Source organism: Phocoena sinus, chromosome 13 (assembly GCF_008692025.1).
Source record: "Phocoena sinus isolate mPhoSin1 chromosome 13, mPhoSin1.pri, whole genome shotgun sequence".
Taxonomy (NCBI): Eukaryota; Metazoa; Chordata; class Mammalia; order Artiodactyla; family Phocoenidae; genus Phocoena; species Phocoena sinus.
In genome coordinates, this window is record NC_045775.1 from 42,776,932 (window position 1) to 42,793,164 (window position 16,233).

Consider the following 16,233-nt stretch of genomic DNA (forward strand, 5'->3'; position numbering starts at 1 on the left):
ACCTCCCCATCCCCCAATTTGTAGCATTTTCCAAATTCCCATAGTTTAGTCCTATAGTGGCTGATTTCTAGCTAGCAATGTGACATCTCTGACTGGGCAGTTGGAAAAACATGTGCACAATCAGCCATGGAGAGAGCCAGTGTAAGCTAACTCTAGAACACCACTAGATAGCGGAATATTCCTAAACTTGAACTTTAAGTTCCTGCTTCATCTGTCCCCTTTGACCTTGTTGTTAACCTAGACTGTCCACTGACCACTCTGAGCCTTTGTTTAGTTTCTCAAATGCTATGCTCTCTCTAGACAGAGGGACTTTGCACATGCTACTCCTTCCTTCTGGAACATCTCTCTGCTTCAACCTTGCCAAATTTAAGATCTCAGCTCTACTGAAATTTTCTTAGGGAAGTCTTTCTTGATCTCTAATGAACTCAAGACTAATCTAGACACTCCTATTGCATGCACAGTGGTCATCACGTACTCCTTCCTCTCTCTTTACATTGTTCCCATTTCTACATCCATTTGTGTGACTGTTTTATTAATGTCTATCTCCTCAACCAGATTATAAACTCTGTAAATGCAGGATTATGCCTGGGTGGGCTCATTATCATATCTTCAGTGCCTAAGTCTAGCATAATTCTAAGCATACAGTAGCTTCTAAAAAATAATAATGATAATAACGTATGTTGAATGAAGCAATGAAGAAGTCTTTTTTTTTTTTTTTTTTTAATTTATTTATTTATTTACTTTTGGCTGTGTTGGGTCTTCGTTTCTGTGCAAGGGCTTTCTCTAGTTGCGGCGAGCGGGGGCCACTCTTCATCGCGGTGCGCGGGCCTCTCACTGTCGTGGCCTCTCCTGTTGCGGGGCACAGGCTCCAGATGCGCAGGCTCAGTAGTTGTGCCTCACGGGCCCAGTTGCTCTGCGGCATGTGGGATCCTCCCAGACCAGGGCTCGAACCCGTGTCCCCTGCATTGGCAGGCAGCTTCTCAACCACTGCGCCACCAGGGAAGCCCCGATGAAGAAGTCTTTATCCTTCTACTGCATGGTACTTAGCATATACTAGGGATTCATTTGATGTTTATTGAATGGTTAATTGAAGATTTTATCTACTGCATTTCTTCTTTTATACTGAATTGTTTTCACCTTTAATATGATCATTGTTCCTCAATATTCTTCATTTCAATATTGTCCTCCAACTCTAAGCTGCTACCTTATAGTTCTCTACTCCATCTATAATACTACTTAAAGGCTATATTCCAAAATTTTAACATGCCATTGTTATAATCATAACCTGACAAACCATCAGCCTTTATCACATTCCGTATGGGCACTACATTCTTACCAATTAGTAAAAATCCATTGGGGTTAATCCTGTTCAGCAGATGTTGGATTGAAAAAATGGTAGTAAATCAAATAATGAAAATTATTTAATTAAAAATTACAAAAAATCATACATGAGAAAGGAATATTCATCCTTGACATAGATATTTTGTGAGGAAAAATGTGATTATTTACAAGTAAATGTTGTTAGTGGGATCTTGAAAAATGCTTGACAGTAGTCTATCATAGATACTCTGAGAAATGAAAGTAATTATATAAGTGGTAGATTTAATAAGCTCACTCGGACATTCTAATTGCTAATATGGATGATATGTATGAATGAACCCAAATAATTATGGAAAATTCACATAAAATCACCAGTGACATTTAGTAAACATATTACAATTCCAGTGAACCATGTTATGTAGGTGTTGATACTTTCACATAAACAACTTAGTTGTATAAGAACAAACACACCAAATCAATACATAGTCTTTCTTGCTTGCAATGTCTGATTTTTTCCCTGATAGTATGGTCAACAAAACATGTTGAGGTTGTTTCTATTGTTTCGTTTTGTTTTATCTCTAAAAGTGAAGTGACTCTATTTTTGCCTCTGCATTTTTTGCTTACAAAGTCAGACACCTCTGATTCCTAGAAAAAGTCAATTTTTATAAGCTAATTTTAAAAAATAAGAGACAGAGAATCTATTCTATGAAGACTTCTATTTAAACACTATGTTTAAAGTGTTTGATGCCTAGTGTTTTTAGAAGCTAGAGGTATTTCTTTTGAAGTGTCAATCTGACTATTACCATGATTTTGATGGTAATTATAACAGAATGCCCATATTTCAAAGAGTGAGATGAAAAGTTCATTTTAATCTCTGCACTGAATGGATTTGGCAGTGTTTCTGTGGCTTTTGAGTCCTGAGTACATATATTTGCAATGCATTTTGATGTAATAAACTGATTGTTTTGGTTTACCTGGATGGTTAGACCAGTTGGCTATATTAGCAAACAGTTCAGTTGTTTAAACATAAGACATCTAACATTACAATCATATTTGGAGATTGTTTCAACTGTAGACATTATTCGACAGATATCATATGCTCTTTTATGGAAATTATTTTTGGTAGAATAAAACCAAAAATTGAATAATAGATAAATATTTCTTTTAGCCTTTATTTAGGAATACCTTAAAATAGATTCTATGAAGAATACAAAATGGGAATGTCACTCTTTGGTCCCCACTTGTGAGAATAAGAAAAAACACTGAAAATGGATAAAAAGAAAAGAGTAAAATGACTGACTATACAAGGCAATGATAGAGCAAATCACAATGCAGTATCTGGTTAATTTACTGAATGAGGCATCTATGTATAAAATCCCATAGCAGCTTCTTTCCAAAAGTAGAAACCACAGGAGATGCAAGAATAACTAAATGGAAATACATAGTATTTGTAGCTTTTCACACTCCATTTTTAATCCAATACAGGTAAACAGATAAAAATAAGTGAGGATATAGAAAAACTAACATAAGAAACAATGTATATATGATGATAAAATATTCAAATTGGCATCAGATAGTAATGAATACACATTTTCAAATATATGCATAAGACATTCATGAAAATTGACCACATATTAGCTTGCAAAGGCAAACTTAATAAGTTTCATAAATCAAGATTAATACTAACAATTTCTTATTGCAATGCAAGAAAACTAGACATTAGTAATAAGGTCAAAAAACAATAAGACTTTTCTACACTGAAAAAAATAAATTCTTGGGTCAAGGGGAAATGCAAACTAAAATTTCAAAAGTAATTTAAAAACAATAATGATAATAAAAGTCAGTACATTGCAGAATCTATAAGATAATACTTAAAAGATATTATATAGGAAAACTCAGAGTATCAATTACTTAGATAAATAAAAATACATGAATGAAAATAAACATTAAATATGCAAATGAAAAATATTAAAAAGCTATACTAAAAGGAAATAGAAGAAATGATAAAATAAAGGAAAAAGCAGAGAGTAACAGTAAGAATAAAAGCTTTAAGACTAATGAAAAAGTGTAAAAGTTGGTGCTTTATAAAAATTAATTAGAGGGGCTTCCCTGGTGGCGCAGTGGTTGAGAGTCTGCCTGCCAAGGCAGGGGACACAGGTTCAAGCCCTGGTCTGGGAAGATCCCACGTGCCACGGAGCAGCTGGGCCCGTGAGCTATAAATACTGAGCTCTGCGCGTCTGGAGCCTGTGCTCCGCAGCAAGAGAGGCCGCGACAGTGAGAGGCCCGCGCACCGCGATGAAGAGTGGTCCCCGCTTGCCACAACTAGAGAAAGCCCTCACACAGAAACGAAGACCCAACACAGCCAAAAATAAATAAATGAATAAATAAATTTATAAAAAAAAAAAAAAAAAAATTAATTAGATAAGTTATTATTTAACCTAATTAAAAAATGAGAAAAATATACATTTAAGTGAATATGATGAAGGAAAAATAACTATAGAGACAGGAGTTCTATTAAAGGTGAGTGCTGCCAAGAAAACAGGCTTCTCTCCTCTCCTAGTTCCCAGCCGAGGGCTATAGTTTCTCTCCAAGAGGGACAGACCACCAGCATTTCTCATCTATATCCCACTAGCTTTTGGTTGCAGGAGCTCTATTCCAGGCAAAACCAGCTGAGAGGTCTGGGGCTTATTTCTTTCAAACTCAGCTACCAATCACAGAAGAGAAGTTCTACTCCAGGCAGGACAGGCAGATAATATTGGATCCCAATTATCCACCCTCACTTGTTTTATAGTACAGAAATTTTCATAATGGAAGTTGGGTTAAGAACAAGGGCCACTGCTCTGACTCAGTGACCCACCTATAGATCAGAGGTGTCTGTCCCCATTTCCTGCTTAAAAGCAGTGACACAGAGTTTCACCTCAGGAAGAGAGGCAAATCCTAAGAACTGAGAGCTCCATAGTTCACAGCTCTCACTAAGGGGACTGACTTTATTTTCAAAGAGATGGGAAAGTTTGATGCTAAGGGCACTGTCAAAAACAATGGAAGCATTGATGGGAAGCAATTAAGAAGGGGTTGTCAGTTACATGACAGCAACAAGTGAAACCACAGTGCTGCCAGAAGTTTAATGGAGAGAACCAGGAAAAAGAGACAGATAAAAAGAGTTATTTTGAGCTCAGAACAGCATCAAAGACTGGTCTCAAAGACTACTCCTTCAAAGAGTTCAAATTTAATTTGATTATACTGTGGAGTAATTTATTCCTCAGGGATAAATTATTGTCAAAAACAATTAGAACAATCAGCTAGTAATTAGCAAAGGGAAACAGCTGAATTTGTCACTAGCCGACCTCCCTTACAAGAAATACTAAAGGAAATTCTTCAAGCTGAAAGCAAGTAAGACCAAAAAGCAAAAGAATGGAAGAAAAATAAAACATGCAATTTCCAGCAAAATGGGACAGAAGGGGCTTTAAATAAGAAAATAACAAAAGAAATAAAGAGGGACATTACATAATGATAAAAAGTCAATCACAAGGGAGATATAATAAATATAAACATATCATGCACCTAACAAGAGACAAAATGCTTGAAGCAAAAATTGACAGAATTGAAGAGAGGAATAGACAAGTCAAAGATAATAGCTGGTGGAGCAACAGAAACTCTCATTCATTTCTGGTGGGAATGCAAAATTGTACAGTCACTTTGGAAGACAGTTTAGCAGTTTTTTATAAAACTAAACATAATTTTTTACCATACAATCTAGTAATTGCATTCCTTAATATTGGCCCAGAGAATTGGAAATCAATGTATTGTTCTTTAACATATACTTATGTCAATAATGTGTATTAATAAATTTTGTATATAATATAAAATCATATATAAATATAATATACATTTATACCCTAGCCAAAGACAGCTTTTTTTTAAATGAGAAACAGAGGATATATTCAGTGAAATTTGGAAAAGACAAAAATGCTTTATATATCTACTACTATTTAACATTGTATTGGAAATAACAAGCTGTTAACTGTGGAGCTGTGAAATACATAAGAAAACTTGGAAAAGTATGGCAATCTGGGAGCTAACTTCAGATACTGGAACATACTAAGAGGCCTATGTAATTAAAACAGTATGGTATTAGTAAAAAAATAAGAAGATAGAATAATGGAACACAAAAAATCCAGAATCATCTTCAAGAGCAAATGGAAATCTATATGTGTAATGTAAAAGAAGCATCTAAATTGCTGGATAAAAGATAAATATTCTATACTACAAAGCTACAGTAATCAAAACAGTATGGGACTGGCACAAAAACAAATAAACCCACACACCTATGGGCAATTAATCTATGACACAGGTGGCAAGAATATACAACCGAGAAAAGACAGGCTATCCAATAAGTGGTTCTGGGAAAACTGGACAGCTACATGTAAAAGAATGAAATTAAAACATTCTCTAACACCATACACAAAAAGAAACTCAAAATGAAAAAAAAAAAAAAAGAAACTCAAAATGGATTAAAGACCTAAATGTAAGGCTGGATACTATAAAATTCTTAGAAGTAAACATAGGCAGAACACTCTTTGACATAGATCACAGCAATATCTTTGTGGATCCACCTCCTACAGTAATGAAAATAAAAACAAAAATAAACAAATGGTACTAATTAAACTTAAAAGCTTTTGCACAGCAAAAGAAACCATCAATGAAAAGAAAAGACAACTCACAGAATGGGAGAAAATATTTGCAAACAATGTGACCAACAAGGGATTAATCTCCAAAACATACAAATAGCTCATGCAGCTCTACCTGAAAAAAACAAACAACCCAATCAAAAAATGGGTGGAAGATATAAATAGATATTTCTCCAAAGAAGACATATAGATGGCCAAAAAACACATGAAAAGGTGTTCAACATTACTAATTATTAGAGAAATGCAAATGAAAACTACAATGAGGTATCACCTACCACCAGTCAGAATGGCCATCATCAAAAAATCTACAAACAACAAATGCTGGAGAGAGTGTGGAGAAAAGGGTACCCTCCCACACTGTTGGTGGGAATGTAAAATGGTGCAACCACCATGAGGAAGAGTATGGAGGTTTCTTAAAAAATTAAAAATAGAACTACTATATAATGCAGCAATCCCATTCCTGGGCATATATCTGCAGAAAACCATAATTAGAAAAGATACATGCATCCAATGTTCACTGCAGCACTATTTACAATAGTTAAGACATGAAAGCAACCTAGATATCTATCGACAGAGGAATGGATAAAGATGTGGTACATAGATACAATGGAATATTACTCAGTCATAAAAAAGAATGAAATAATTCCATTTGCAGAAAAATGGATGGATCTAGAGATTATCATACTGAGTGAAATAAGTCAGACAAAGACAAATATCATATAATATCACTTATATGTGGACTCTAAAAAAAACATGATACAAATGAACTTAATTACAAAACAGAAACAGACTCACAGACTTTGAAAACAAACTTATGGTTACCAAAGGGGAAACGTGGGGGAGAGGGATAAATTGGAGGTTGGGATTAAGATATACATACTACTATACATAAAACAGATAATCAACAAGGACCTATTGTATAGCACAGGGAATTCTACTCAATATTTTGTAATAACCTACATGGGAAAAGAATCTGAAAAAGAATGTATATATATATATATATATATATATATATATATAAAACGGAATAACTTTGCTGTACACCTGAAACTAATGCAACATTGCAAATCAGCTATACTCAAATATAAAAAAAAAAATTAAAAAAAGAAAAAATATAGATATTCTAAATAAATGGCTTTATGACAAGGTACTCATTTATAAAAAATATAAAATTGTACCATACCTCTTGCACCATATACCAAATAAATAGTTCACAGATTTAAATTTTTAAAACACAATTTATAGACCGCAGGAATAAATTCCTTTGTAACCTGAGATACGGAAAGCTTTTTAACCAAAGCTCAGAAATAATACAAGAAAGAAATGATAAATTCAACTACATTAACACATACAGATAAAATATGAACCAAATTAAAAGTAATATGACAATATTGAAAAAATATTTGCAACTTATATCAATGACAAGCAATTAATCTCATTAATGTATAAAGAGCTCTTAAGATTGAAAGTAAAAATTAAAATCTAGTAGAACATGGGAAAGATATAAATAGACATTCAAAGATGAAAAAATGCTCCTTTAACATACAAAATATAATCTAGCTCAAAATAAGAAAAATACAAAGGTGTACACATCTCTGTTGCTGTTAAAAAACAGACTCTTTAATATATTATGGGTAATAGTGCAAAATGGTACAATCCAAGTGTACGATTTTAGTATCTCTAAAAATTACATAAAATAGCCTTTGTAAATGCTATTTGCAAATGCAATAGTGTTATTTGTAAAATGGTGGTAATAAATCCAAATATGTGTATTAAGTAACACACTTTATAAATGATGGCATATTAAATTATACTACCTTACAATATCATGAGAAAGTCTCTATCTAATAATGTAATGTGATTTCCAGGATATATTTTTAAATGAGGAAAACAAGGTTCAAAGCACTGCATATAGTACATTACTGTTTGTGTGAGAAAGCGAAACACATATGCACAATTATATGCTTCTTGGCAAAGAAAATACACTGGAAGAATAAATTAGAAATTAATTCATATAAATAGTTTCCCCTGAGGATAGGGATTGGAGTAGAAGGAAAAGGAATGAATGCAAAATTCAGAATACTTTTTGAAAAAAAATTGAAGTGTATTTGCTGTACAATATTATGTAAGTTACAGGTGTATAATATAATAATTCACAATTTTTAAAAATTATGCTCCATTTATAGTAATTGTAAAATACTGGCTATATTCCCTGTGTTGTACACTTTATCCTTGTAGCTAATTTCATACCTAATAGTTTGTACCCTTTATTCCCCTATCCCTATTGCCCCTCTCCATTTCTTCTCCCACTGGTAATCAGTAGTTTGTTCTCTATAACCGTGAATCTGCTCCTTTTATGTTATATTCACTATTGTGTTGTATTTTTTAGATTCCACATATAAGTGATATCACACAGTATTTGTCTATCTATCTGACTTATTTCACAAAAACACTAATTTGAAAAGACGTGTGCCCTAATGTTCATAGCAGCACTATTTACAATTGCCAAAATATGGAAGCAACCTAAGTGTCCATCAACAGATGAATGGATAAAGAGGATGTGGTGTGTGCGTGTGTATACATATGTATTTATATACACTACTCAGTCATAAAAAAGAATGAAATTTTGCCATTTGTAGCAACATGGATGGATTTGGAGGACGTTACACTAAGTGAATTAAGTCAGACAGAATACATTTTAATATAGTCTGCCTTTGAATCATGTATTTATGTTTTATAATAACTTTTTCACATTTATAGTTAAAATATAAAATAAAACATACTAATTCATTATAAAACATATAAATATAAATACTGTACAATTTACACATATATAAATATTGTACCATTTATACAATGATCTATTGATTCACACATCATCTGTCTATTCAATCTAGAAATGTTTATTGAGAACTTCTTTTGGGCCAGTAACTGTTCTAAATACAACAGAAAACTATAGAGCATGGTACCTGTTTACATGGAACTGATTTGGCTAGACCTGCCCTTTTCAGTAGGAATGTTCCATCCAAAATGGGCCACAAAATCCATTTTAGACCTGCCTGGGCTTCATAGCATTTGCATGCATGACCCTTGATTTAAATAAGTGATTTTGTAACAAAATTCATAGTAAAAACAATCAATAGGAATGGAATATTTAGGTTATGTTCAGAACAACAAGATATTTAATACAGAGCTAGGGACTGATGTGCTGATTATCACTGTGGAATAAACTTGTGGGATGGTCTTAGAGAAGGGAAAAATTCTCAAGTATTTAACTTCTTGCTGTTATTCTATGAAGGAAATAATGAAGATAAAAACACTCTGTTGAGTATTTCCTGTGATCCAGACCTTCCACTTAGGGCTTTTTTATTCTTGTCCCCTTATTTATCTCCATAGAAGGTTATCCTCATTTTACATATAAATAAACTAAGGCATACAGATGTTAATAAACTTAACTGATATACTGAGAAAATTACCTGAGATGAAGATAATTAGTCTTAAATCCAGTGGGTATATTTCTATTCACTACTCATAGTAAGTCTAAAAGTAAAAAATATAGTTTCTGAGGAAAGAGGTCAAACAGTACTGGCTGAAAGAAAAAATAGGCCAATATGAAGCAAGAAAGTACTGAATACTTTAAATAAATGTATATCTATAGGCTTCATATTGTATATCCATTAACAGGCAAATATTAAGGAGATGTTAAAAATAATGTCATTAATAAGGAAAAGTCTTTTCCTTTTTTAAGCTCTACATTTATTATAATAAACAAGATTATGCTTTATTTTCCCATCTATTGTTTGCAATAATAAAAAAGAGTGTTTGAAAATTTTTCTTGGCCCAGACAAATTCATCCCAAGTGTGTATTTGGTAATGTAATTTCTAAACCCTTGGTTTTGTTTACTCAAGGGTCTTGATATTAGGAGAAATTGATAAAGATTGGAAAAAAGGGGGGGCAGTTTTGATTTTCATAAAGTAATCATGATAGGGTGGGGGGAGGGAGTATGAGCTGGGCTTGGAGGTGAAGGGGAAAAAAAATAGCAATATAAAATAAATAAGGGCCAAGTAGATTGGTTCAGGATGGCGGAGTAGAAGGACGTGGGCTCACTCCCTCTTGCGAGAGCACCAGAATCACAACTAACTGCTGAAAAATCATTGACAGGAAGACACTGGAACTCACCAAAAAAGATACTCCACAACCAAAGACAAAGGAAAAGCCACTATGAGATGGTAGGAGGGGCACAATCACAATAAAATCAAATCCCATAACCGCTGGATGGGTGACTCACAAACTGGAGAACAATTATACCACAGCAGTCCACACACTGGATGGAAGGTTCTGAGCCCTACGTCAGGCTTCCAACCTGGGGGTCTGGCAACAGGAGGAGGAATTCCTAGAGAATCAGACTGAAGACTAGGGGGATTTGATTGCAGGACTTTGACAGGACTGGGAGAAACAGAAAGTCCATTCTTGGAGGGCACACACAAAGTAGTGTGTGCATCAGGACCCAGGGGAAGGAAAAGTGACCCCATAGGAGACTGAACCAGACCTACATGCTAGTGTTGCAGGCTCCCCTGCAGAGGCAGGGTATGGCTGTGATTCACTGCTGGGACAAGGACACTGGCAGCAGAAGTTCTGGGAAGTACTCCTTGGCGTGAGTCCTCAAAGAGTCTGCCATTAGCCCCACCAAAGAGCTGGGAAGACTCCAGAGCTGGGTCACCTCAGGCCAAACAACCAACAGGGAGGGAACCCAGCCCTACCCCTCAGCAGACAAGCAGATTAAAGTTTTACTGAGCTCTGCCCACCAGAGCAACACCAGCTCTACCCACCACCAGTCCCTCCCATCAGGAAGCTTGCACAAGCCTCTTAGATAGCCTCATCCACCAGAAAGCAGACAGCAGAAGAAAGAAGAACTACAATTCTGCAGCCTGTGGAATGAAAACCACATTCACAGAAAGATAGACAAAATGAAAAGGCAGAGGACTATGTACTAGATGAAGGAACAAAATAAAACCCCAGAAAAACAACTGAATGAAGTGGAGATAGGCAATCTTCCAGAAAAAGAATTCAGAATAATGATAGTGAAGATGATCCAGGACCTTGGTAAAAGAATGGAGGCAAAGACTGAGAAAATGCAAGAAATGTTTAAAAAGACCTAGAAGAATTAAAGAACAAACAAACAGAGGTGAACAATACAGTAAGCAAAATGAAAAATAAACTAAAAGGAATTAATGGCTGAAAAACTGAGGCAGAAGAACGGGTAAGACAGAATGGCGGAATTCACTGCCAAGGGCCAGGATAAAGAAAAAAGAATGAAAAGAAAAGAAGACAGCCTAAGAGACCTCTGGGACAACACTAAATACACCAACATTTGCATTATAGGGGTCCCAGAAGGAGAAGAGAGAGAGAAAGGACCAGAGAAAACATTTGAAGAGATTATAGTTGAAAATTTCCCTAACATGGTAAAGGAAACATCCACCCAAGTCCAGGAGGTTCAGAGAATCCCAGGCAGGATAAACCCAAGGAGAAACATGCCGAGACACAAAGTAATCAAACTGACAAAAATTAAAGACAAAGAAAAATTATTAAAAGCAACAAGGGAAAAATGACAATAACATACAAGGGAACTTCCATAACGTTAACAGCTGATACTCAGAAGAAACTCTACAAGCCAGAAGGGAGTGCCACAATATATTTAAAGTGATGAAAGGGAAGAGCCTAGAACCAATATTACCCTACCCAGCAAGGATCTCATTCAGATTTGACAGAGAAATCAAAAGCTTTACATACGAGCAAAAGATAAGAAAATTCAGCACCACCAAACCAGCTCTACAACAAATGTTAAAGGAACTTGTCTAAGTGGGAAAGACAGAGAAGAAATGGATCTACAAAAACAAACCCAAAACAATTAAGAAAATGGTAATAGGAACATACATATCGATAATTACCTTAAGTGTGAATGGATTAAATGCTCCAACCAAAACACAAAGGCTGAATAAATGGATCCAAAAACAAGACCCATATATATGATGTTTACAAGAGACTCACTTCAGAACTAGGGACACATGCAGAATGAAAGTGAGGGGATGGAAGAAGATATTCCATGGAAATGGATATCAAAAGAAAGCTGGAGGGGGCTTCCCTGGTGGTGCAGTGGTTGAGAGTCTGCCTGCCGATGCAGGGGACATGGGTTTATGCCCCGGTCCGGGAAGATCCCACATGCTGCGGAGCAGCTGGGCCTGTGAGCCATGGCCGCTGGGCCTGCACGTCCAGAGCCTGTGCTCTGCAACAGGAGAGGCCACAACAGTGAGAGGCCCGCGTACCAAAAAAAAAAAAAAAAAAAAAAAAGCTGGAGTAGCAATACTCATATCAGATAAAATAGGCTTTAAAATAAAGAATGTTACAAGAGACAAGGAAGGACACTACATAATGATAAAGGGATCAATCCAAGAAGAAGACATAAAAATTATAAATACATATGCACCCAACATATGAGCATCTCAATACATAAGGCAAATGGTAACAGCTACAAAATAAGGAATAGACAGTAACACAATAATAGTAGGGGACTTTAACACCTCACTTACACCAATGGACAGATCATCCAAAATGAAAATTAACAAGGAAACACAAGCTTTAAATGACACAACAGATCAGATAGATTTAATTGATATTTGTAGGACATTCTATCCGAAAACAGCAGATTACACTTTCTTCCCAAGTGCACATGGAATATTCTCAAGGATAGATCACATCTTGGGTCACAAATCAAGCCTCGGAAAATTTAAGAAAAGTGAAATCATATCAAGCATCTTTTCTGACCACAGAGCTATGATATTAGAAATGAATTACAGGGGAAAAATTGTAAAAAGCACAAACGCATGGAGGCTAAACAATATGTTACTAAATAACCAAGAGATCACTGAAGAAATCTAAGAGGAAATCAAAAAATACCTACAGACAAATGACAACGAAAACATGATGATCCAAAACTTATGGGATGCAGCAAAAGCAGTTCTAAGTGTGAAGTTTATAGCAATACAATCTTAACTCAAGAAACAAGAAAAATCTCAAAGAATCTAACCTTACACCCTAATAAATTAGAGAAAGAAAAACAAACAAAAAAAAACCAAAGTTAGTAGAAGGAAAGAAATCATAAAGATCAGAGCAGAAATAAATGAAAAAGAAGTGAAGGAAACAATAGCAAAGATCAATAAAACTAAAAGCTTGTTCTTTGAGAAGATAAATAAAATCAATAAACCTTTGGCCAGACGTCAAGAAAAGGAGGGAACAGACTCAAATCAATAAATTTAGAAATGAAAAAGGAGAAGTTACAACAGACACCACAGAAATACAAATCATCAGGGGCTTCCCTGGTGGCACAGTGGTTGAGAGTCCACCTGCTGATGCAGGGGACACGGGTTCATGCTCCGGTCCGGGAAGATCCCACATGCCGCGGAGTGGCTGGGCCCGTGAGCCATGGCCGCTGGGCCTGCGCGTCCAGAGCCTGTGCTCCGCAACGGGAGAGGCCACAACAGTGAGAGGCCCGTGTACCGCAAAAAAAAAAAAGAAATACAAATCATCATAAGAGACTACCACAAGTAACTCTATGCCAATAAAATGGACAACTGGGAAGAAATGGACAAATTCTTAGAAGGGTATAACCTTGCAAGATTGAACCAGGAAGAAACAGAAAATAGGAACAGAGCAATCACAAGTAATGAAATTGAAACTGTGATTAAAAATCTCCCAACAAACAAAAGTCCAGGACCAGACGGCTTCACAGGTGAATTATATCAAGCATTTAGAGAAAAGCTAATACCCATCCTTCTCAAACTCTTCCAAAAGACTGCACAGGAAGGAACACTCCCAAACTCATTCTATGAGGCCACCATCACCCTGATACCAAAACCAGAGAAAGATACTACAAAAAAAGAAACTTACAGGCCATTATCACTGATGAATACAGATGCAAAAATACTCGACAAAATACTGGCAAACAGAATCCAACAGCACATTAAAAGGGTCATACAACATGATAAAGTGGGATTTATCCCAGGGATGCAAGGATGCTTCAATATACGCAAATCAACCAATGTGATACACCATATTAACAAACTGAAGAATAAAATCCGTATGATCATCTCAACAGATGCAGAAAAAGCTTTTGACAAAATTCAACACCCATTTATGATAAAAACTCTACAGAAAGTGGGCAGAGAGGGAACCTACCTCAACATAATAAAGGCTATATACAACAAACCCACAGCAAACATCATTCCCAATGGTGAAAAACTGAAAGCATTTCCTTTAAGATAAGGAACAGGACAATGATATCCACTCTTGCCACTATTATTCAACAGAGTTTTGGAAGTCCTAGCTATGACAATCAGAGAAGAAAAAGAAATAAAAGGAATACAAACTGGAAAAGAAGTAAAACTGTCACTGTTTGCAGATGACATGATACTATACATAGAAAATCCTAAAGATACCATGAGAAAACTACTAGAGCTAATCAATGAATTTTATAAGGTAGCAGGATACAAAATTAATGCACAGAAATATCTTTCATTCCTATGCACTAACAATGAAAGATCAGAAAGAGAAATTAATGAAACAATGCCATTCACCATTGCAACAAAAAGAATAAAATACCTAGGAATAAACCTACCTGAGGAGGTAAAAGTCACATACTCAGAAAACTAAAAGACGCTCATGGAAGAAATCAAAGATGACACAAACAGATGGAGAGATATACCATGTTCTTGGATAGAAATAATCAACATTGTGGAAATGACTATATTACCCAAAGCAATCGACAGATTCAATGAAATCCCTGTCAAATTACCAATGGCATTTTTTACAGAACTGGAATAAAAAATCTTCAAATTTGTATGGAGACACAAAAGACCCCAAATAACCAAAGCAATCTTGAGGTAAAAAAAATGGAGTTGGAGGAATCAGACTCCCTGACTTTAGACTATACTACAAAGCTACAGTAATCAAGACTATATGATACTGGAACAAAAACAGAGATATAGATCAATGGAACAGGATAGAAAACCCAGAGATAAACCCACACACTTTTGGTCACCTTATCTTTGATAAAGGAGGCAAGAGTATACGATGGAGAGAAGACAGACTCCTCAATAAGTGGTGCTGGGAAAACTGGACAACTACATGTAAAAGAATGAAATTAGAACACTCCCTAACACTGTACACAAAAATAAACTCAAAATGGATTAAAGACCTAAATGTAAGACTGGACACTATAAAACTCTTTGAGAAAAACATAGGAAGAACACTCTTTGACATAAATCACAGCAAGATCTTTTTTGACCTACCTCCTAGAGTAATGGAAATAAAAACAAAAATAAACATATGGGACCTATGACACTTAAAAGCTTTTGCACAGCAAAGGAAACTATAAACAAGACGAAAAGACAATCCTCAGAATGGGAGAAAAAATTTGCAAACGAGTCAACGGACAAAGGGTTAATCTCCAGAATATATAAACAGCTCATGCAGCTCAATATTAAAAAAAAAAAAAAAAAAAAAAAGGTCAAAAAATGGGCAGAAGACCTAAATAGACATCTCTTCAAAGAAGACATACAGATGGCCAAAAGGCAAATGAAAAGAGGCTCAACATCAGTAATTATTAGAGAAATGCAAATCAAAACTACAATGGGTTATCACCTCACACCAGTTAGAATGGGCATCATCAGAATATCTATGAACAACAAATACTGGAGAGGGTGTGGAGAAAAGGGAACCCTCTTGCACTGTAGGTGGGAATGTAAATTGATACAGCCACTATGGAGAACAGTATGGAGGTTCCTTAAAAAACTAAAACTAGAATTACCATATGAGCCAACAATCCCACTACTGGGCATATACCCTGAGAAAACCATAATTCAAAAATACACATGCACCTCAGTGTTCACTGCAGCACTATTTACAATAGCCAGGTCATGGAAGCAACCTAAATGCCCATTGACAGTCGAATGGATAAAGAAAATGTGGTACATATATACAATGGAAACGAAAAAAGGAACTAAATAAGGTCATTTGTAGAGACGTGGATGGACCTAGAGACTGTCATAAAGAGAAAAGTAAGTCAGAAGGAGAAAAAAAAAACAAACATATATTAAAGCATATATGTGGAATCTAGAAAAATGGTACAGATGAACCGGTTTGTAAGGCAGAAATAGAGACACAGATTTA